Source organism: Microcaecilia unicolor, chromosome 12 (genome assembly GCF_901765095.1).
Source record: "Microcaecilia unicolor chromosome 12, aMicUni1.1, whole genome shotgun sequence".
Lineage (NCBI taxonomy): Eukaryota > Metazoa > Chordata > Amphibia > Gymnophiona > Siphonopidae > Microcaecilia > Microcaecilia unicolor.
The window spans coordinates 18,585,158-18,606,310 of record NC_044042.1 but is presented as its reverse complement, the minus strand read 5'-3'; the positions used below and the strand labels follow the sequence as shown (position 1 = coordinate 18,606,310).

The window sequence follows — 21,153 nt, the reverse complement described above, 5'->3', positions numbered from 1 at the left end:
TGCAATAATTTATATTCATATATAAACAACCAGCTCTCATGCTCCAGACAGAAGTTCCAACAGTCTTCTGCTGAGAAAAATAGAAATGCACTAAGAGGCTGAATTAAGCATGAGCTGGGAACAGGGCCAGCCCAACCATTAGGCTAGGGTACCCATTGATACCCAATATTCTTGCATCATTCATAAGCATTCATCAGCCATTTACTTAAAAAAACAGAAAAATCCAAAAGGAATGCTTTCATTCACTTGCCTCCTGCTTGGGTATATTGCTTCTGAATCTCTTAAAGGGGGGGGGAGGGGAGGGGAGGGTGCTAGTGCTGGAGTGAAGGGAAGCCCAGTTTTTAAAGTAATTAAAAAGCTCAGAAAGAAAGGAGAAAATATTTCTTCACTGAACGTGTAATTAAACTCTGGAATTCATTGCCAGAGAATGTGGTAAAAGCAAGTCATTTAACCCTCCGTTGCCTCAGATACAAAAACTGAGATTGTGAGCCCTTTGGGGACAGTGAGAGTACCTGTTCATAACCTGATGGTTAAGCAGAATGTAATGTAATTGAATTAAATTAAAGAAAATCATGACCAGGGCCTGATTCCCAACAAAGCATCAGTCTTGTACTCTTCTAACACAGACTTCCTGTCAGGGGCAGGGCTGGCAAGAGACTGGGCTGGGCCCGGGGCAAGGCTGCCCCCCCCCCCCCGAGGTCATCGTCGTCGTTGCCACCGCCCCCTCTCCACCCATCCTCCATCCACCACTGGGCCGGGCCCCCCTCAATTCAAATCATAGCGCCTCACCTCGACCTCGCGCAAGTTATGTCAGACGAGGGCGGGACACAGGGAGGGAAGGCCCGAAGGGAGGCGATCTGCAGATTGCCGCTGCTGCACTTCTTTCACGCGGAGCGAGGTCGAGGTGAGGCGCTATGATTTGAATTCAGGGGGGCCTGGCCCAGTGGTGGATGGAGGGGACTGCGGTGCCGGTCCCCCCTTGGAGGCCCGGGCCTGGGGAATTTTGTCCCCCCTGCCCCCCTTCTCGGCGGCCCTGGTCACGGGAGGGGGGGGATATGCAGATCTGTACTGGAAGACCTACTACCATGCTGAGAGCAGCAGTAAATAGATGCTGTCTTACTGGGTGGAAGCCCCCCCCCCCCCCCCACACACACACATTCTGCTGACCCAGGTGGCTGTGTAGTTCACTTACTGGCAGGGCCAGCCTTGATGACGACAGAAAAAGATGACTGACCTATTATCCAGTGTGTTCATTATTCCTATCCACATTACAAGGATACATGCCAGCTGCCAGCCATAATGACTATTTATAGGATATTGCTAACTTATCTAGGGGACTTTAATGCACTACAGCTGATAAGAATGAAACTTCTTAAGTCTATATAAGAAATACAGCAGCTAGGGTAGGCAATGCTCTAAGAACCTCCCCTAAAGTTCTAAGAACACTGTACTGGCACCATAAATTGACATTCAAACTAATCAGCATTTCAGACTAGCTTCATATCTTCTCTACAATACTAAATAATCCATTAGACAATTAAAAAAAAGGCTTCAGCTAAATAAAAAATCATTAAAGATGTCACTTCCCACCCAGTAAATTCCCCTCCCAGACATTACCTTTGCACCTTCAACCAGACCTACACCCCTTTAGCTGCAGCTCCAAACTCACACACTGCCGCTGACCCAAGCTTTTACCTATTACCCGACCCGCCTCTTCTAACTCAACTTCCTGTTGACAGGACAAGAAAAAAACCCGGATACAAACCGCCGCTTTAAAACAAAGAACTGTTGCCCCGTCTTTAGCCGTTTTCAAGTCCAAACTCAAAACCCACCTCTTTACCACTGCTTTTGACTCCTAACTCACTTGCACTGTCCTTTATCCTCACCTCTTTATTCCCTTACCCTTAATTGTTCTATCTGTTTACCTGTCTTATCTAGATTGTAAGCTCTTTGAGCAGGGACTGACTTTTGTGTATGGTGTACAGCACTGCGTATGCCTTGTAGCGCTATAGAAGTGATAAGTAGTAGTAGTAATGTAGAAGCCTGCCCTTGCAGATCAGCAACGCGGCCGCGCAAGCTTCTGTTTCTGTGAGTCTGACGTCCTGCACCAGACTCACAGAAACAGAAGCCTGCGCGGCCGCATTGCTGATCTGCAAGGGCAGGCTTCTACATGGAATGTTGGTAGTGGAGGAGTAGCCTAGTGGTTAGTGCAGTGGAAAATGGAATGTTGTTACTATTTGAGATTCTGGAATGTTGCTTTTACTTGAGATTCTACATGGAATGTTGCTTTTATTTGAGATTCTACATGGAATGTTGCTATTCCATTAGCAACATTCCATATTTAGATTGTGCGCTCTTTGAGCAGGGACTGTCTTTTGTGTATGGTGTACAGCGCTGCGTATGCCTTGTAGCGCTATAGAAATGTTAAGTAGTAGTAGTAGGGCAGTCTAATCTCTTGTTCCTTCTTCCTTTCCATGCTACCATCTTGGGCTGATGGGCATGGAACAAGGTCCCTCAGTTATTTCCCCACTGACTGCCCTTCTCTTTTCATCCCATCTCAACCCCTATTTGACCACAAGCTTTTGTAAGACTGTCTGTTGTCTGGACACCTACCCTCCTAGATCCCCCCCTAAGCAGCTTGTCAGACAGACCCAGCTAGACAGTTACTAAAGAATTTGCACCTGCCAGCTGCTGTTTCTGTCATCACAGACAGACCCTGTTGTGTGGCTCTCTGCTTTTCTGGTAAGATTTCTTTCGAGTTTTTCACCAGCTGCTCAAATCCAGAGTATAACAGGGGCACTGAGGAATGCAAGAAATGTACAGGCAGACATTTCTACAAATAGGAAATATTCAAGTACATAGGCAAAATATCTAAAAAAAAAAAAAAAGGTGAATGAACTGACAAACTAAACAACCCCCTTGAGATAGTAAAGCTGAAATTGGTGCAGTTTTAGGGGTCAGAAGAATTAGGATCAAGATCTGAACAGACAGCAGAGAAGTGAACACAAAGTGGAGCTAAAAAGAGTGAAACTGAGGTCTTACAGAACCAGATTCGTGCTGAGAATAGTCAATAGTCCGGCTTCCGTCGCACGGAGCGTATTTAGCCCTGGAATCTGCCACAGATTGAAGTTTCAAAACACGAAAGGTCAGGATGCACCAAACAGGAAAGATGTTGATTAATGCTTGCAGTCATGTCATTCCTTGGAAGTTTTTAGCAGGGATTTAAATATTCCAATCCGAATGAAGCGCTTAGTCTTATCATCAGCACAGAGGGGGATCTGCTATTTAGCTCACATTTTTGTCCCTGTGCTGCACGTCCAGAGTTACCAACTAGGGAAAGAAGATTTTCTTTTTACTACTACTACTTAGCATTTCTATAGCGCTGCCAGGGTTACGCAGCGCTGTACAAGTTTAAACATGGGGAAGGACAGTCCCTGCTCAGGAGAGCTTACAATCTAAAGGTTACGAACTATGTAGTCAGTGTAGGTATCATGAATGGGGAAGGTGGTTAGGCGCCAAAAGCAAGGGAGAAGAGATGGGTTTTGAGTAAGGACAAAGATGGGCAGGGAGGGCGCATGGCGTATGGGCTCGCGAAGTCTGTTCCAGGCATAAGGTGCTGTGAGGCAGAAGGGGCGGAGTCTGGAGTTAGCGGTGGTGGAGAAGGGTACGGATAGGAGTGATTTGTCCTGAGAGCGGAGGTTACGGGTGGGAACATACGGGGAGAGGAGGGTAGAGAGGTAATGGGGGGCTGCAGATTGAGTGCACTTGAAGGTCAGTAGGAGAAGCTGAGAAGCTGCCAGATGTTTACTGTCAATCAAACATTTTATTTATTTTCTTTCTTTCTTGTACCAACGCAAATTTTCCATAATGTTGAAACTGCAAATAGCAAGAAAAAAAAAATCCCCCTCTCTCCCCCAGTTCTCTTTTCCAATCCATGGCTTTGCTGTAGACCTGTTTTCCGCATCAATATTTTACACACCCTGCAAACACATTCTTTTTAAAGCACAGTGGAAAACTTTGTTCTTTATTGTTTATTTTACTGTGCTTATATCTCACAATTTCCCACCTCTGGCAGGCTCAATGTGGCTTACAACAATTGAATAACAGGGTACAATAAACGGAAAGGGGTAAGCAGGACAGTAAGAGAAAAATAGGTGGGTCAGTCCAGGATAGCAGCGTCAGTCCATACTTGTGGCTTCCTACTAGTACTACATAGTAACATAGTAACATAGTAGATGACGGCAGAAAAAGACCTGCACGGTCCATCCAGTCTGCCCAACAAGATAACTCATATTTGCTGCTTTTTGTGTATACCCTACTTTGATTTGTACCTGTGCTCTTCAGGGCACAGACCTTATAAGTCTGCCCAGCACTATCCCCGCCTCCCAACCACCCGCCCCTCCTCCCAACCACCGGCTCCGGCACAGACCGCACAAGTCTGCCCAGCACCATCCCCACCTCCCAACCACCAGCCCCGTCTCCCAACCCCGGCTCCGGCACAGACCGTACAAGTCTGTCCAGCACTATCCCCACCTCCCAACCACCAGTCCCGCTGCCCACCACCGGCCCTGGCACAGACCGTACAAGTCTGTCCAGCACTATCCCCGCCTCCCAACCACCAGCCCCGCCTACTTAACATTTCTAAAGCGCTACTAGAGTTACGCAGCGTTGTACAATTTAACATAGAGGGACGGTCCCTGCTCAAAGAGCTTACAATCTAAGAGACAAATGAACGGTCGGTCTGATAGGGGCAGTCAAATTGGGGCAATCTGGATTCACTGAATGGTAAGGGTTAGGTGCCGAATGCAGCATTGAAGAGGGGTTTTAAGCAAAGACTTGAAGACGGGCAGGGAGGGGGCTTGGCGTAAGGGCTCAGGAAGGTTGTTCCAAGCATAGGGTGAGGCGAGGCAGAATGAGCGGAGCCTGGAGTTGGCGGTGGTGGAGAAGGGTACAGAGAGGAGGGATTTGTCCTGTGAACGGAGGTTACAGGCGGGAACGTAAGGGGAGATGAGGGTAGAAAGGTAGTGAGGGGCAGCAGACTGAGTGCATTTGTAGGTAAGAAGATTAACGAGGGCGAACAGGATCTTTGGGGTAGGCTTGCTCAAATAAGCAATTTCCAAAAAGCCAGGTAATCCGGAACCGTTCTCACTGATTTTGGTATGGTATTCCACAAGTGAGTGCTGACGTAGGAAAAGGTGGAAGCATACATGATGGTCTTATATTTCAGCCTAGAACACTAGGGCAGGGCACAAAGTGGAGTACTGAGGAGGGGAGGAAGGGAGGGTGACGTTCTTATACGCGTGATATTATTTGTACAACTTTACAGACATATCAGATGTTGCTCATTGTTTGCTGTCTGTAGTTAGTTGGCAGCCCTGCACGTATGTAACCAAATATTTGTGGAATGAACGCTTACACGCTCCATTCAGAGCAGTCCCAATGGGTTATGTATCTTACATTAAAGTCTGGTGCCATCTAGTGGAGATTGCCTGTAAGGACAGATCATACTCATCAGTGTCTATCCTAAAATATAACTCGCCTCGGAGCTGAACATATTTACTTCCGTTGAGGCCGGGGTAAATCTAAGCCCCCAAACTTCCCACAGCTGCACAGCAACTCTTACTTCCAATATGAGCAAGTTTGGTATTTTTAAAATGTCCTGTTTTTTTTTCTTTTTCGCGAAGGAAAATGCAGGGCAGCTGTTTGAAATATAGCGTCTTTTCTTCCATATCAAAAGATTTTGTTTCTGTTAGCTTATCTCGTTTTAAAGCAGTAATTAACTTTTCATATGCAAAAGCAGCTTTAAACTTGCATCTAAAAGTAATGGAAAGGACAGTATTAGTGCAGTGACCTCACGGTGCCCAACATTAGCCATCTAGCTTAAAAAAAAAAAGTTTGCACAATTGAAAATCTATGTTAATGATAAATTACTCATGATGTTCTGGGGAGGGAGGAAATCAGTGAACAATAGATTTATGGCTTTTATGATGATCTCATACTGGTATTTTGTACTAGAGAAAAGACGATTAACAGTGGAACTTCAGGTTTGTTACCTTAAAGTCTGCCTGAAACTGCCACAAACTGTAATTAGAACTGTTACATTGTAACAGATACATTTTTAATGAAAGGGTATAAAAGGGAGAATAAACGGATAGGAAAAAAACCTTTATTCAGATCCTGACAGGAGACAGGTTGGATCTGGCATTGGGCCAAAGTGATTGATTGTAAGCATAAACATGGAGAGGAATCCAGGTAAGAAATCATTCGGGATTTAGATTGAAATATAATAGTGTTTTCCAAATCGGGGTTATAAAGAGACCACGGGCACCCAGATCCTATTTTCAAAAAGCTGATTGCATGTTTTTGAAGGTTAAAGGCAGCATAACTTATGAATAAATATCTTTATCGATCAGTTGGAGGAGGGGGCGGATATTTCTTTCCGAGCTTGGATGCGCAGGATTTTGACAAAAGTTTTTTTTTTCCGTAAAAATTCAGAGGTAAAAGGAAACACGCCTTTAATATCCCAACACTTAAATTCCCTCAACTGGACGTTTATTTTTAAAGAAGAAACTAAAAATTAAAAGATTATTGGTCTAATTTTTTAGGTATTATTCTCTCAAAACCCGCCTCGGCTCTGAAGCCATAAGGAAATGAAGCTATGTAGATATTAGAAAATATTATTTCAAGATGGCCTGTAATTTTTGTTTTGCAGGATTTTATTCATTTGGCAATATTAGAGCTCTTTATGGTTTGTAAAACTTGTGTAAAAATAATCTTAAAGTTGTAAATATACACAAAAAATGATAACCGTGGACATTTCAGCAGGGGCTGAGTTCTCTGCTTTCATTTTCCCCAGTGCCTTACTGCGTCTGGGTGTTGAAAACCTGCTATAGCACCACCACCCATTGAAGCGAACAAGCTGATGGAGAGTTTGGTTGGTTTTAGACCCACTGTAGTACATGCACGAATTTGTAGATCTGATTTTAAGGAAAGCAATGGGAAATCGGAAATAGACAGCATTGCATGCAAAGGGAGAAGAAAATCAGGACTTTTGTGGGACATCACAAGGTGGCTGCTGCCGTGCACAAACAAATTTTCTCTAATGCATGCGAACTTAGGGAAAAACTTGAGTTGTGCAAAGAAAAAGCTTAGTTAGCTGCACAGAGCCAACAGAAACATACGAAAAGCCTGTGGGAAGGAGCAAAGGCCCGGATAAAGGAGTCCTGACACTGTCCCGGGAGTGACTCGGCGCGCGTGACCCTCCCCCTCCTTGCTACAACTCTCTCGTAAACAACTTCTGTTTCCCGCCGTTTTCCGACCCTCTTGTGGTTCTTCTTTCTTAGAGGCGCGCCGGGAGCCAGCGTCACGCCCTCTTTTCTCCGCTTTCTGATTGGTCCACTGCGTGCTGTAAACAATGGGGCAGGGCTCGAGCGATCGCGACTCGGATTGGCTGAGCCGGTGGAGGAAGGGCGGGAAAATATAGCGGGAGAGTAAATCGCTCTGTTTGGGCTGCAGACTGCTGATCGCTGTGGCTGAAGGCGCGGGTTCAGCTACCCGGGAGTAAGCGCTGTGCAGGCGGCAACATCCATGTGCATCCGGCCCTTAGAAAGTGAATATGAATCTCTCTGCCCTCCCCCTCGTTCTAAGCAAGAACGCCTTCAGCGCTTAACATTCCTCGGGGAGAAACGCTCCAGTACATTTTCTAACGCTGGTGTAGTTCACACGGGCAGATCTCAAGACATTGCCCTTTTTTTTTATTGGGTCGTGCTGGGAGATCGATATTAGGGTATCAAACTAAAAGCAGCAGCCGGTTAAACCGATGGATTTTGCACTCCCACGTTGCAGCCCTTGACTTTGACGTGATGGTGCCTGTAGTACATTTAAAACTAAGCCCAGAAAATATTTTGTTCACGTTATAATTAAGCTCTGGAATTGGTTGCCAGAGGGTGTGGTAAAAAGCAGTTAGCATAGCTGGGCTGAGAAGAGGTTTGGACAAGTTCCTGAAGAACAGTCCATAAACCCTTCTTAAGGTGGTCTAGGAAGAAGCCCATGCTTATCCTTGGGATAAATAGCAATGAATCTGGTTATTCTGGGACCCAGCCAGGGATGGGCTTGATGGGCCTTTGGTCCGACCCAGGATGGTACTTCTTCTTTTGGAACTGGTTTGGAGAATGGCTGCTGTATAGCTTCTTAGAGTGTTTAGCTTGGAAAAGCCATACAATAGAGGTTTATTAAATCATGATTATCATAGAGCAGGTATAAAGAAGATACTTCATTAAAGACCTCAGTAGTGCTACTCGATGAGCATGGGTCAATCTCAGCAAGATTTTGGCACCTTATTCGTCACTGGTCTTTTAATATGAATATATAAATGCTTCCACATCGCCTTTTCAATAATAATTCACTTGAATATGTTTATATTAGAATTTATGTCTGCTCAGGGGATGTTCATCCAATATGATTCATGTTTCGCCATGCGCTTTTTCAAGGATATGCCCCCACGCAACAAGTCAGATCCATCCTGCCGACAGTTCTCTCCTATGGTCTTGTTGAGACCAGGCTCATGGAGTTACTGAGGCCTTTAATGAACTATCTTCATTAGATTTGTTTGTTATTTCCAGCAGCTAAGTGAAGGCTTTTGTGCTGGTATTTGAATTTTTAAAGCCATTCATTGTGAGTTTATCATAGAACAGGCACATAGGGAACAGCTGTTTACCCTTTCAACTATTTAACATTTCTAGAGCGCTACAAAGTGTATGCAGCGCTGTACAAACACAGAAGAAAGACAGTCCCTGCTCAAAGAGATAATAGATTTAAAAGAAATTGGAAAGAGCATTTTTTTCTTAGTCATGCTGTGGAACTGTTAGAGGAGAAGGAGGAGGTTAGGCACAGGGCCATGCCTAGGGTCTCTGGTGCCCCCTTGCAGACCATGAGTTGGCGCCCCCTGCAGACTATCAGTTGGTGCGCATGCGCGCCCCCCCCCCCCCCCGGACCTGCCTGGCTCCAAGGCACATGAAGAGCTGGGCAGTGCCAAAGAGCCAAGTGCTGCTCCCCCAAGCTGCCGTCTGGGGCGCGATGGAGGAAATGGCTGGGTTTGGCCTGAGCCTCCTCCGCTCCATCCCTGATTCCCCGGCACTTTAAATGTACCTCTCTCCGCCTCCGGCTCCGACGTCTGCGCAGTGTCAGTGAAAGCGCTGCCTGTCTGACGTCTCTCCACCAGCCTTCCCTTCGCTCGTTCGTTCCCTCTGTGTCCCACCTTCTGACATCATTTCCTTGAGGGCGGGACACAGAGGGAACAAACGAGCGAAGGGAAGGCTGGTGGAGAGACATCAGACAGGCAGCGCTTTCACTGACGCTGCGCAGACGTTGGAGGCGGACCGAGGTAAATTTAAAGCGCCAGGGAATCGGGGATGGAGCGGAGGAGTAAGTTGGGTTTTTTTAAATACAGCGCGATGGTGTGGCGCCCTTGAAGGCAGGCGCCCCCCTGCAGCGCTTACCGCGCTTACTGTGTTGGCACGGCCCTGGTTAGGCAGTAGACAAGTTTCCAGAGAGGAAAGTCCATAAACCATTATTGGCCAAGCAGACTTGGGAAAGCCACTGGGTATCCCTGGATGTGTGGATCTTCTCTGTGGGGCCTGCCAGAGACTTGTGACCTGGACTGACCACTGAAACACACACGTGAAACATGAATACAGTTCAGATGTTTGAAAGGAATGCTTTGAAGAATGTGCCATATTTTATGAATTACAAGATCATTCATTTTTATTTGTAGGCTTCCCTGGCAAGGACGATCCATGTTGGCAGGTTGCGAGGCAGCTCATTCATATTGGAGACTGGATCAATGAAAGAACCATCAGGGAATTCAGAGACAACTTGTACCAAGACAATCTTCAGCAGGTGAATATATTCTTAGTGTTTGATAATACATGGCTTAAAAAAATCTAATTAATAGCATACAGCAATGGGTTAAGGGTACATTAGACCCAAGCTGTAACCTGCAAGAAAAAGATCTGGGTGTCATTGTATATAATATGCTGAAATCTTCTGCTCAGTGTGTGGCAGCGGCCAAAAAAGCAAAAAGAATGCTAGGAATTATTAGGAAAGGGATGGTGAATAAGACCAAAAATACTGTAATGCCTTTGTATCGCTCCATGGTGTGTCTGCACCTTGAGTATTGAGTTCATTTCTGGTCACCGTATCTCTGAAAAGATACAGAGGAATTAGAAAAGATTCAAAGAACAGCGACCAAAATGATAGAGGGGATGGAACTGCTCTCGTATGAGGAAAGGCTAAAGAGGTTAGGGCTCTTCAGCTTGGAAAAGAGAAGGATGAGGGGGAGATATGATTGAGGTCTACAAAATCCTGACTGGTGTAGAACGAGTAGAAGTAAATCGATTTTTTACTCATTCCGAAAGTACAAAGACCGTGGGACACTCGAGGAAGCTACATGGAAATACTTTTAAAACAAATAGGAGGAAATATTTTTTCTCTCAATGAATAGTGAAGCTCTGGGACTCTTTGCCGGAGGATGTGCTAATGGTGGTTAGCGTATCTGGGTTTAAAAAAGGTTTGGACAAATTCCTGGAGGAAAAGGCCATAGTCTGCTATTGAGACAGACATGGGAAGCAACTGCTTGCCCTGGGATTTGTAGCATGGACTGTTGCTACTCTCTAGGGTTCCAGAATCTTGCTACTCTTTGACATTCTTCATGGAATCTTGCTATTCGTTATGATTCCGGAATCTTGTTACTCTGTGGGGTTCTGGAATGTTGCCACGATTTGGGTTTCTGTCAGATACTTGTGACCTGGATTGGCCACTGTTGGAAACAGGATACTGGGCTAGATGGACCATTGCTCTGACCCAGTATGTCAATGCAGGCATAACAGTGGTGTAGCTACGTGGGGCCTGGGGGCGTGGGCCCCCGTAGATTTGCCCTGGACTCCCCTGCCGACGACCCTCTCAACCCCCCCTCCCGCCGCCAACCTGCCGTCGCCTACCTTTGCTGGCTGGGGACCCCAACCCCTGCCAGCCAAGGTCCTTTTCTTCTGGCGCAAGGCTTCGTTCAGTTTCTGAGTCTGACGTCCTGCAAGTACAACTTGCTGGACGTCAGACTCAGAAACTGAACGAAGCCTTGCGCCGGAAGAAGAGGACCTCAGCTGGCGGGGGTTGGGGTTCCCCGCCAGCAAAGGTAGGCGGCGGTGGGGGAGGGATGGCGGCGGGAGGAGGGTCGAGAGGGTTATTGGCAGGGGGGGGGGTCAAAGTTGGGGGGGGTCGGTGGCGCTGGGGGGGGGGGGTGCTAAAATGTGCCCCCTCACCTTGGGCTCTGGACCCCCCCTCCTGCCGAAGTCTGGCTGCGCCCCTGAGGCATAAGTTGTGCCAAGTGATGTTGCTTAATTTATAGTGTTCATTTGTGCAGCGCTGCGTATGCCTTGTAGCGCTATAGAAATGCTAAATAGTAGTAGTAGTAGTAATATCACACCTAGCGTCCTGCGCTGAAATCTAAGCGTAGTCCATAACAACACACGTAACTTAATTGGCTTAAGTCAATCAGCATTTTTAGCAGCTCTTAACAATAATAGGCAATAATTAGAATTTACGTGCATAACTTGCTAAGCGTATTCTATAACGAACTGCGCCTAAATTCTAAAGCGTGCAATATTCTGATATGTATTGTCTTTGTACTATGATGCGTATTAGATTGTGAATGTATTATTGGAAACCACCTAGTCTTAGGTGGTCTACTAAGTTTTAAATAAATAAACACATTAATAAAATAAAAGGCATGGCCACGGGTGGGGAAATGGGCATTTCGTGGGTGTTCCCAAATTTACACGCGTTCTTATAGAATATGGCCTAGTCCGCATAAATCTACTTGCAGGGATTTATGCCACGTTTTAATTTTAGGCACTAGGGTATCAACTAAGTGTATTCTATATACTGTTCCTAAATCTTATAGGATACGCTTAGACGGAAATGTTTTCCGTGTGCATTTTTTAAGCACCATATATAGAATCTGGCCCAATAGCATAGTAACATAGTAGATGACGACAGAAAAAGACCTACACGGTCCATCCAGTCTGCCCAACAAGATAAACTCATATGTGCTACTTTTTGTGTATGCCTGACCTTGATTTGTTTCTGCCATTTTCAGGGCAAAGACCGTAGGAGTCTGCCCAGCACTAGCCCCGCCTCCCCCCCACCGGCTCTGCCACCCAATCTTGGCTAAGCTTCTGAGGATCCATTCCTTCCGAACAGGATTCCTTTATGTTTATTCCACGCATTTTTGAATTCCGTTACCGTTTTCATCTCCACCACCTCCCGCGGGAGGGCATTCCAAGTATCCACCACTCTCTCCGTGAAAAAACTGGGAGATGCCTATGTGCCACCCACGTGTACGCCCCATTGCAGCTTGGCACTATGGCACTTAGGTACTGTTCTATAATGCAGTATCTAACTGACAATTAATGGCCCCTTTGATGCGCGTAAGTGGCGCCTACCTCTAGGCACGGGTTTATAGAATTGTCCCGTCTGTGTTCAAGATACTTCCTTGCATCCGAATAGCTTCTCCACATCTTCCCAAGTGCAATTCTTTGCTGAATTTCTCTTGACTGCTCTTTGCTTGACTGGTGACCTTTGATGCCAGTAAGCTATTACTTTGATTTCTTCTCCAGTGATTTTGAAATTGCTGATAGCCCCAGTAGTAACCATCTTTGTTTTTCTCATATTCGAAGGTCGCTCCGTCTTTATACGCTGATCGAGAACGTGATGAAGGCGGTTAGCTTAGCAGAGTTTAAAAAGGGGTTAGACGGTTTCCTAAAGGACAAGTCCATAAACCACTACTAAATGGACTTGGGAAAAATCCACAATTACAGGAATAACATGTATAGAATGTTTGTACGTTTGGGAAGCTCGCCAGGTGCCCTTGGCCTGGATTGGCCGCTGTCGTGGACAGGATGCTGGGCTCGATGGACCCTTGGTCTTTTCCCAGTGTGGCATTACTTATGTACTTATGATCTTCAGAATAAGGCACTTAGTATTTTCATTTTCTGCAAGCATTGTTGTATCATCTGATCATCATAGGTTGTTGATAATTCTACCACCAATCTTGCTCCTCATTGGTTTTCTCCTAAAAACCTGTTTCTAAGATGGCCTGGCTGCATAGAGATTGAAAAGATATGGAGAAAGTATACATCCTTGACATATACCGTTGCCAATGCTGAACTTTTCTATTTCTCCCTGTTAACACAGGATATATACTGTGGAAGAGTAGCCTAGTGGTTAGTGCAGTGGACTTTGATCCTGGGGAACTGAGTTCGATTTCCACTGCAGCTCCTTGTGACTCTGGGCAAGTCACTTAACCCTCCACTGCCCCTGGTACAAAATAAGTACCTGAATATATGTAAACCGCTTTGGATGTGGTTGCAAAAACCTCAGAAAGGCAGTATATCAAGTCCCATTTCTCTTTCCCTATTTGAGGAATGTTGCTACTATTGGAGATTCTAGATGGAATGTTGCTACTATTGAGATTCTGCTGCTACTATTTGAGATTCTACATGGAATGTTGCTATTCCACTAGCAACATTCCATGTAGAAGCCTGCCCTTGCAGATCAGCAACAGAAGCCTGCGCGGCCGCATTGGTGATCTGCAAGGGCAGGCTTCTACATGGAATGTTGCTATGTATACCACTTTTAATGTAGTTGCAAAAATCTCAGAAAGGCAGTATATTAAGTTCCATCTCCCCTTTCCAGTCGGTCAGCAATGCTGTTGTCTTCAAATCTTCTAGTGTAGATTACTAAGGATTTTAATGCACTCTTCTGACTAGGAACAATTCAGTTGGAATACCATCAATTCCTGGAGCTTTGTTCTTCTAAAAATCATTGCTTCCTGGTCGTAGGTCACATTTTCAAATGGCTATGGATTCTCTTGACCTTTCCGATTCAGTGATTTTGTGTATTTCAAGCATCTGTGCTTGGTTTTTTTCAGTTTCCCGCGACCAGCATTGAGAGTCCGGTTAATGTTTGGCTGGTTTGAACATAACCGGCTAAGTTGATTATTCAGTTTGAACTTGTTTGTAAAAATGTTCAGTCTCATCTTCTACATCTGCCGTTTGTACACGTATTTGTTTATGTGATAAACTGAAAGGTTTTGCTTGTAACTGAATTGCTACGAGTTGGTCATTGAGTGCATTTTAATTGATGACAGTTTTCACCAGCCAGCCAGCAAGATGGATAGCAGCAGAAACTGAAATCCTCTCCACAGAGCACAGAACAGTGGATAAGTACATAAGTATTGCAATACTGGGACTGACCAAAGGTCCATCAAGCCCAGCATCCTGTTTCCAACAGTGGCCAATCCAGGTCACAAATACCTGGCAAGATCCCAAACAATAGCAACATTCCATGTAGAACCCCAAAGAGTAGCAAGATTCTAGAATTCTAAAGAATAACAAGATTCCATGCAGAATTTCAAAGTGTAGCAACATTCCACTTGGAACCCTAAAGAGTAGCAAGATTCCATTCAGAATCCTAAGTACATAAGTGTTGCCATACTGGGACAGACCAAAGGTCCATCAAGCCCAGCATCCTGTTTCCAACAGTGGCCAATCCAGGTCACAAATACCTGGCAAGATCACAAAAAAAAAGCACAAAACATTTTATGCTGCTTATGCCAGAAATAAGCAGTGGAATTTCCCCAAGTCCATTTTAATAATGGTCTATGGGCTTTTCCTTTAGGAAGCCGTCCAAACCTGGAAGCTTTCCTACACCCTACCCCAACAATTTCCTGCCAACCTATTTTAGAAGGTCCACATGCTTCCTGTAAATTAGGTTTATCTGAATACCATTAGAAGGTGCTCCAAAACCTTTTAACAGGTAGAAACCAGAGGTCATACATGTTGCCAGTTTCCCTTACGAGGAGAGACTTGCTGGCCTGAACACGTATACCCTGGAGGAAAAGAGAAACTGTGGTGATATGATATTTGAAAGATATAAATCCTCAGACATACATTTTCCAGAGACGGGAAAGTGGTAGAACTAGAGGACATGAATTGAGGTTGAAAGGATGGCCAACTCAGGAATAATGTCTGGAAGTATTTTTTCACTGAGAGAGTGGTAGGTACCTGGAATGCCCTTCCGCGGGAGGTGGTGGAGATGCAAATGGTAATGGAATTCAAAAATATGTGGGATAAACACAAAGGAACCCTGTTCGGAAGGCATGAATCCAAAGAAGCTTAGTGCAGATAAGTAGCAACACTGCTAATTGAGAAGCAATTCCAGTGCTGGGCAAGACGTTTACAGTCTGTGCCCTGATCATGGCTGAATAGATTTGGATGGGCCGCGGTGGAGCTTTTCAGGGGCTTTGACAACTTCAGATATTTAGAACAAGGACAGCGCCAGGTAGATTTCTATGGTCTGTGCCCTGAAAAGGGCAAGGACAAATCAAGATCAGGTGTGCATATGAAGTATCTCATCATACCTTATGTAATGAGTTTATCTTGTTGGGCAGACTGGATGGACCGTACAGGTCTTTATCTGCCGTCATCTACTATATTACTGTGTATTTAGTCTTTGGCCTCTCTGGCCTGTGTTCTAGGATAGGTGCAGCACTCAGAGGAGAAGCGTTCCATGTACTTGTGTCACTCCAGTGAACAACTAGGTTTTAACGGTTAACCTCTTAGGTGCTGAAACAGAAGCTAAGTGCAGTTAGGTGCTATTCTATAACTTGGTGCTTATGTTTTCTAGCGTGTAGCTGCAAGGGAGGTGTTGACATGTGTGGGTCATGGGCGTTCTGACTATTTAAGCATACGCGTTATTGAATACTGTCAGATGCATTTAAAGTGCATCCATTTACACTTGCCACAGAGCAAGCATAAGTGGCATTGCCTAATTGCTGACTTAATGCTAGCATTAGATGCCCAAATTTGCTGTTATAAAATACTAGCTTAGTGTCTAGATTTTGGGCACCTAAGTTATAGCGCCTTTTATAGGATTGCCCCCTAACCTAATTCTATAAAAGTCGCTAAAGATTGCATGGCAAATTTGTACACACAATTTAATTTAATAACGAGCTAATTATTGCCAATAATTGGCTTTTTAACAAGCAATTATTGGCATTAATTAGATTTAATTGAAATGTATGCACGTAAATTTAGGCGCGAGTTGAAAAAGGGGGTGTAGAAATGGGAGGGTCATGGGCAGATCGGGGGCGTTCCTTTACATTACACGCATAGTTAGAGAATCAAGGCATCCACTCCAAAATTTACACGTGGATATTTGCAGCACATTTTAGTTGGTGCAAGTTAGGTACGATTCCCGGGCGTAAGCGCTATTCTACAAACCGCACTAACTTTAAGCGTGTTTTGTAGAATTGTTCTTGTTTGGCTCCTTGTATAGAATTTTACCCCTAAATGCTTATGTTCTGTAAGATGATAGGCCTTCTGCTTAACTTAACAGTAATATCAGTGTCTGTGCTTTATTACAGGATCAATGGTTAGAGCAACAGAGAAATGACCAAGCTGGAAGACAGCACTTCATTTTATTTTCACTTAGAAAGATTTGTGAGGTTTTGCAGTATTTTCTGGCTAGTCGTATTTAAGCCATGTTGGCTGAGAGACAAGAGAATTTCCTTCTAAGTGTCCTAGCGTTGAGGGACTAAGTCACTAAGGTTCTAACATCAGGAAACACCTGACCCTGGAGGTGATTATCCCTACTAGACAGTTCACCTTTAAAATGTAATTCCTTTATTATAGCATCACTCGTGCTAGTGTCCTCAGTCATTCTTTGTAGCCTGGCCTTTCACTGCGGAAATGTATAGGAAGCTAAGCTGCCCAGGCCAGCCTTGCCAAACATTCCCGTGAATCCTGTGTATAGAAGACCAAAGATCCCGTGAAGATGGATTTATTCCAAGAAAAATAACCTATACTTACATTTGGCATTAAAAGTATTTTTTTTTCTGTTGTAAAATTTCAGCCTTTGGATCCAGTAGTGTACAAATGTTACTTGTTTAGAGCTCCTGTGTAAAGCATTTTTTTGAGGCTCGTTGTATGAGAGTTTTATGTCTGTTCTTTGCAAATAACCGAGAAGGCCAAGTTAAATATCACACTCGCAACTAAATGCAGTCAGTTGTAAAACTATGGGAGGCCGATAGTCAAAGAGATTTAAGCGGGCCGGAGAGGCTGTGTCCCGGTGAAATTGCCTGTCCCCACCGATAGTCATAGCGATTTAAGCGGGCCGGAGAGGCTGTGTCCCGGTGAAATTGCCTGTCCCCACCGATAGTCATAGCGATTTAAGCGGGCCGGAGAGGCTGTGTCCCGGTGAAATTGCCTGTCCCCACCGATAGTCATAGCGATTTAAGCGGGCCGGAGAGGCTGTGTCCCGCTGAAATTGCCTGTCCCCACCGATAGTCATAGCGATTTAAGCGGGCCGGAGAGGCTGTGTCCCGCTGAAATTGCCTGTCCCCACCGATAGTCATAGCGATTTAAGCGGGCTGGAGAGGCTGTGTCCCGCTGAAATTGCCTGTCCCCACCTAACCGCTGATATTTAGCGGCAGTAAACTGGGACGTGCTTTTAAATATCTCCTCTGATCAGCCCCTGAAAAAGTGAGCCGGTCAGGGGCAGGCCAGGGGGCATGTTGGGGAGGAGCCGGGGCTTATGCAGGTGCCGACGATTTTCATCTGATGCCTACATAAGCTTAGGCTCAAAGACTGTCCTAAATTCACTCGCTTAAGCTTATGCGGGCCCTGACTGATTATCGGGCTGGTCCTGGACCACCATAAGCTTTTTTAAAATTAAAGCTTCCCCGACACGTCGTATCCCCTCCCTCTTCCCCTTCCAACCTGTGGCCACAAGCCACTGCCCCCCCTCCCCCCACTGCAAATTCCACCGGTCCCCATCCCAACCCCTCCGTAGTTTATGTAGACCTCTCCCGGCCTATGTTAATCCAGTGGTGGTTGTTGGAGGTAGGAACAGAGCCCCCTCGCTACTGCCCCTTGTGGCACCTTTGCAAAATGGTGACTGGCATTGAATATGTGGGGGTTTTTTTTCGGCCGGATATCTTTAAATCAGGCAAAGATATGCCAGAGTTTGACGCAGCCAAATATGACTGCCAAACCAGGTTTTAAAAATCGTCGGATAGTTGGTGCGCTGCTGAATATCCTCACTGAATATCGGCGGGTAGGCGTTTAAGCACTATTTAACCAGTCAGCACCTGTTCTGACTGGTTAAGTAGCGCTAAATATCGATTGGAATGGATCGGAAACAGGGACTTATGGTTCTAAAACTGAATATGATTATTTGACTGATTCCCTGTGTAATATTCGATAGTCCCTAGAAAAGAAATGGATCATTTCATTGGCATTGTCCTTGTTTTGTGATCTTACAATTTTACTTCTACTTGACAGTTTATAAAAAAACATAGCAGATTTAAAATGTTTTTGCTTTGTTTATACTATTGTAAACCACTATAACACTTTTAGTCTTTAGAGGTATATCAAGTAATCAAATCAAACATGTAAACATAATAAAATCAAAATATCATTACTGTCCTTAAACAGCAAAGCTTTTACATGATTTTCTAAAATCCTTTCAGTCCATTTCTAGATGAGGAGGTAAGTGGCAGTGCATTCTTCAAGGACAAGCAGGTCAGTGCTCTCACAGCTGGGTGACGTCATCCGACGGAGCCCGGTGCGGATTCTGATTGGCCAAGATTATTATAGAATTTTCTAGCAGCATCCCACTGCGCATGCACTGGTATCTTCCTGCCTGATACGCGAGTGCGGGTCCCTCAATCATCGTTTTTCCACGGAACAGGGAGGATGCGTCATTGTGTTCTCTCAGTGTGAAATTTTCTCTAATCCTCAGTGCTTTCCCGTGCAGGTATTTTTGTCCCTTTCGGTTATTTTTTTTCCTTACTCCTAATTTTATTCTTTTTTATTTTTTGTAGTGTTTTCGGCTCTTAAAAGTTTTCTTTCTATTTTTGGGAGTTGCTAGGCCCATTTAGGCCGGAGATCACTGACCTCAGTTTGAATGCTGCCCCTTTTTACTGTTCACAGTTGAGGAGTTTAATTTGACCACATTTCTTTTCTTGATATCTAAGAAGACCCCCAGCGGCTTCAAGATGTGCACCCAATGTAATTGGGTGATTTCCGTGACGGACCCGCACAATTGGTGCATCAGGTTCCTTGGGGCCGACCATAACCCTAACTCTTGTTCTCTCTGTTTGCAAATCTAGTTGAGGACACAGAGGGCACAGCAGGTTCAACAGTAGAAATTTTTTGGTTCCTCGAAGGCCGATACATTGATGTTGGCACCGGAAACATCAACCTTGATGGTTGCTAAGACTTCAGCTACCACTGGAGTGCACTGGCATCGAGAAGGTCTCCACCTTTCTCGACATCAGGTGCTGAAAGCAGGCCCCGGTCAGCTTTGGACCCAACACCGAGGGCACATATGGGTTCAACATTATCGGCATCGAGAGCAAGCCCAAGAAGCATAAGCATCAGTCCTCATTGACACAGCCAGGGCATTGGAAGGAGTGCTGTCCCTCTTTGGAAGAGATGTCGGTGTGAAAGTCTGTGGGCAACCAGGTCCCCCATTCCGGTTCAATACCGACACCTTCTCAGGCTGCCTCTGGTCGCGTCTCCCCCACCTTTGCTGATGCCTATCTTCGATGAGTGGTTCTGAGCCGTTCTTAGGGAGGAGCTGGTGCAGATGCTGTAGTTGCAATCTACTCTGGCATTGAGGGTGCGTTTGCCAACTGCGGATTAGCCCCAAGGATCCATCCATGCCTGTGGAGAGATCAATGCCAGTGCTTCGAAGGGTGTTGACATCAACACATGCAGTACCACTCTCTATGTCAGGGGAGGAAGCTTCCCCCAGAGTACCTCGGCGCTCATCGGGGCTTGGACATAGATCCACTGAGCCAAGGCAGGCACAGACTCAGTCCAATCAGAGTACTGTGAGGAGTCTGAATGGGATTCAGAAGAAGACCCTCATTACTTCTTGGTGAAGGAGTATCTTCTGATCCCTTCCCACCTCAAGAGAGACGTAAATCTCCACCTGAGGGTCTCTCTTGTACTGGTTTTGTCAAGGAGATGGCTTCTGCCTTCCATTTAAGTTGTAGACAGAGGAAGAGCCCAGGGCAGGGATGTTATCTGTTCTGTACTATGAGTCACCTCCTATGGAAAGGGTCACAGTACCATTGCACCCTATCCTTAAAGATGCACTGATGGAGAACTGGGAATCTCCCCTCTCAGTGCAAGTTGCACCTAAGAAGGTGGATACGCAGTATCGTATCCAGAAGGCTCCCTGATTCGAGAGGGCTGAACTGTCTCGCCCCTCTTTGGTTGTTAAAATCCACCCTCAAACGAGCTAGGAGCTCCACTACTCATGCCTTGGCTTCCTCGGGTAGAGAGGCTCAGACACTAGACTTGTTTGGGAGAAAAGCTTTTCAGGCCTTGTTGCTCATTGCCTGCATCCATGAGCCTTTATTTACTGTCTTTGCTATGCAATACTCTCAGTCTCGCAGATTCTCTTCCACAGGAGCAGGCTGCAGAGCTTTGCCAGTTGGCCAGTAAGCAGCTGGAGTGTAGGAAGTATCTGGCCAGTAGCACATATGATTCTTTTGACATTGCGTCCAGACGCTCCGCCATGGGTGTGGGAATGCGCAGACTCTCCTGGCTGCATGTCTTTAACCTAGAACCAGCGGTTCAGGTGAGGTTGGCGGACGTGCCTTGCCGAGGTGACAGTCTTTTTGGGAACAAGGTGGAGGAGATCACTAACCTCATAAAGAAACATCCTGATACTGTCCAAACCCTATCTTAGCATCCTCCAGCTGCAACCTCATTTTGGAGGTTTTTGAGTGGGCCTAGGTGACAATCTCAAAGGCGTAGGTTTCCACCACCTTCTCGCTTTGCCCAAAACCCCCAGACCCAGCATTCTCGGCCTTGTCAGTCCCGACCTCAGAAGTCCCAGCCGGCTCCCTAGTCAAAACTTCTGGCTCCAGGAGAGCATAGCCTTACTCGAAGTAACCATCCTGGACGGGCTACCGGTAGGGGTTAGGCCAAATTTTTTCCAACACAGGTGGCCCCTTGTAACCTCCGACCGGTGGGTTCTTCAAATGGTTATGCCGTGCATTGGCATCAAAGACCACCAACA

General features: G+C 45.6%; 1 long non-coding RNA gene across 1 annotated transcript; it reads left to right on the top strand.

Moving 5' to 3' along the window:
- Positions 1 to 7,478: 7,478 nt before the first annotated feature.
- On the top strand, positions 7,479 to 18,487 carry LOC115481813. Its single transcript, XR_003944008.1, has 3 exons — positions 7,479 to 7,609; positions 9,773 to 9,897; positions 16,481 to 18,487. It is a non-coding gene; the product is annotated as an uncharacterized LOC115481813 (long non-coding RNA).
- Positions 18,488 to 21,153: the final 2,666 nt, after the last annotated feature.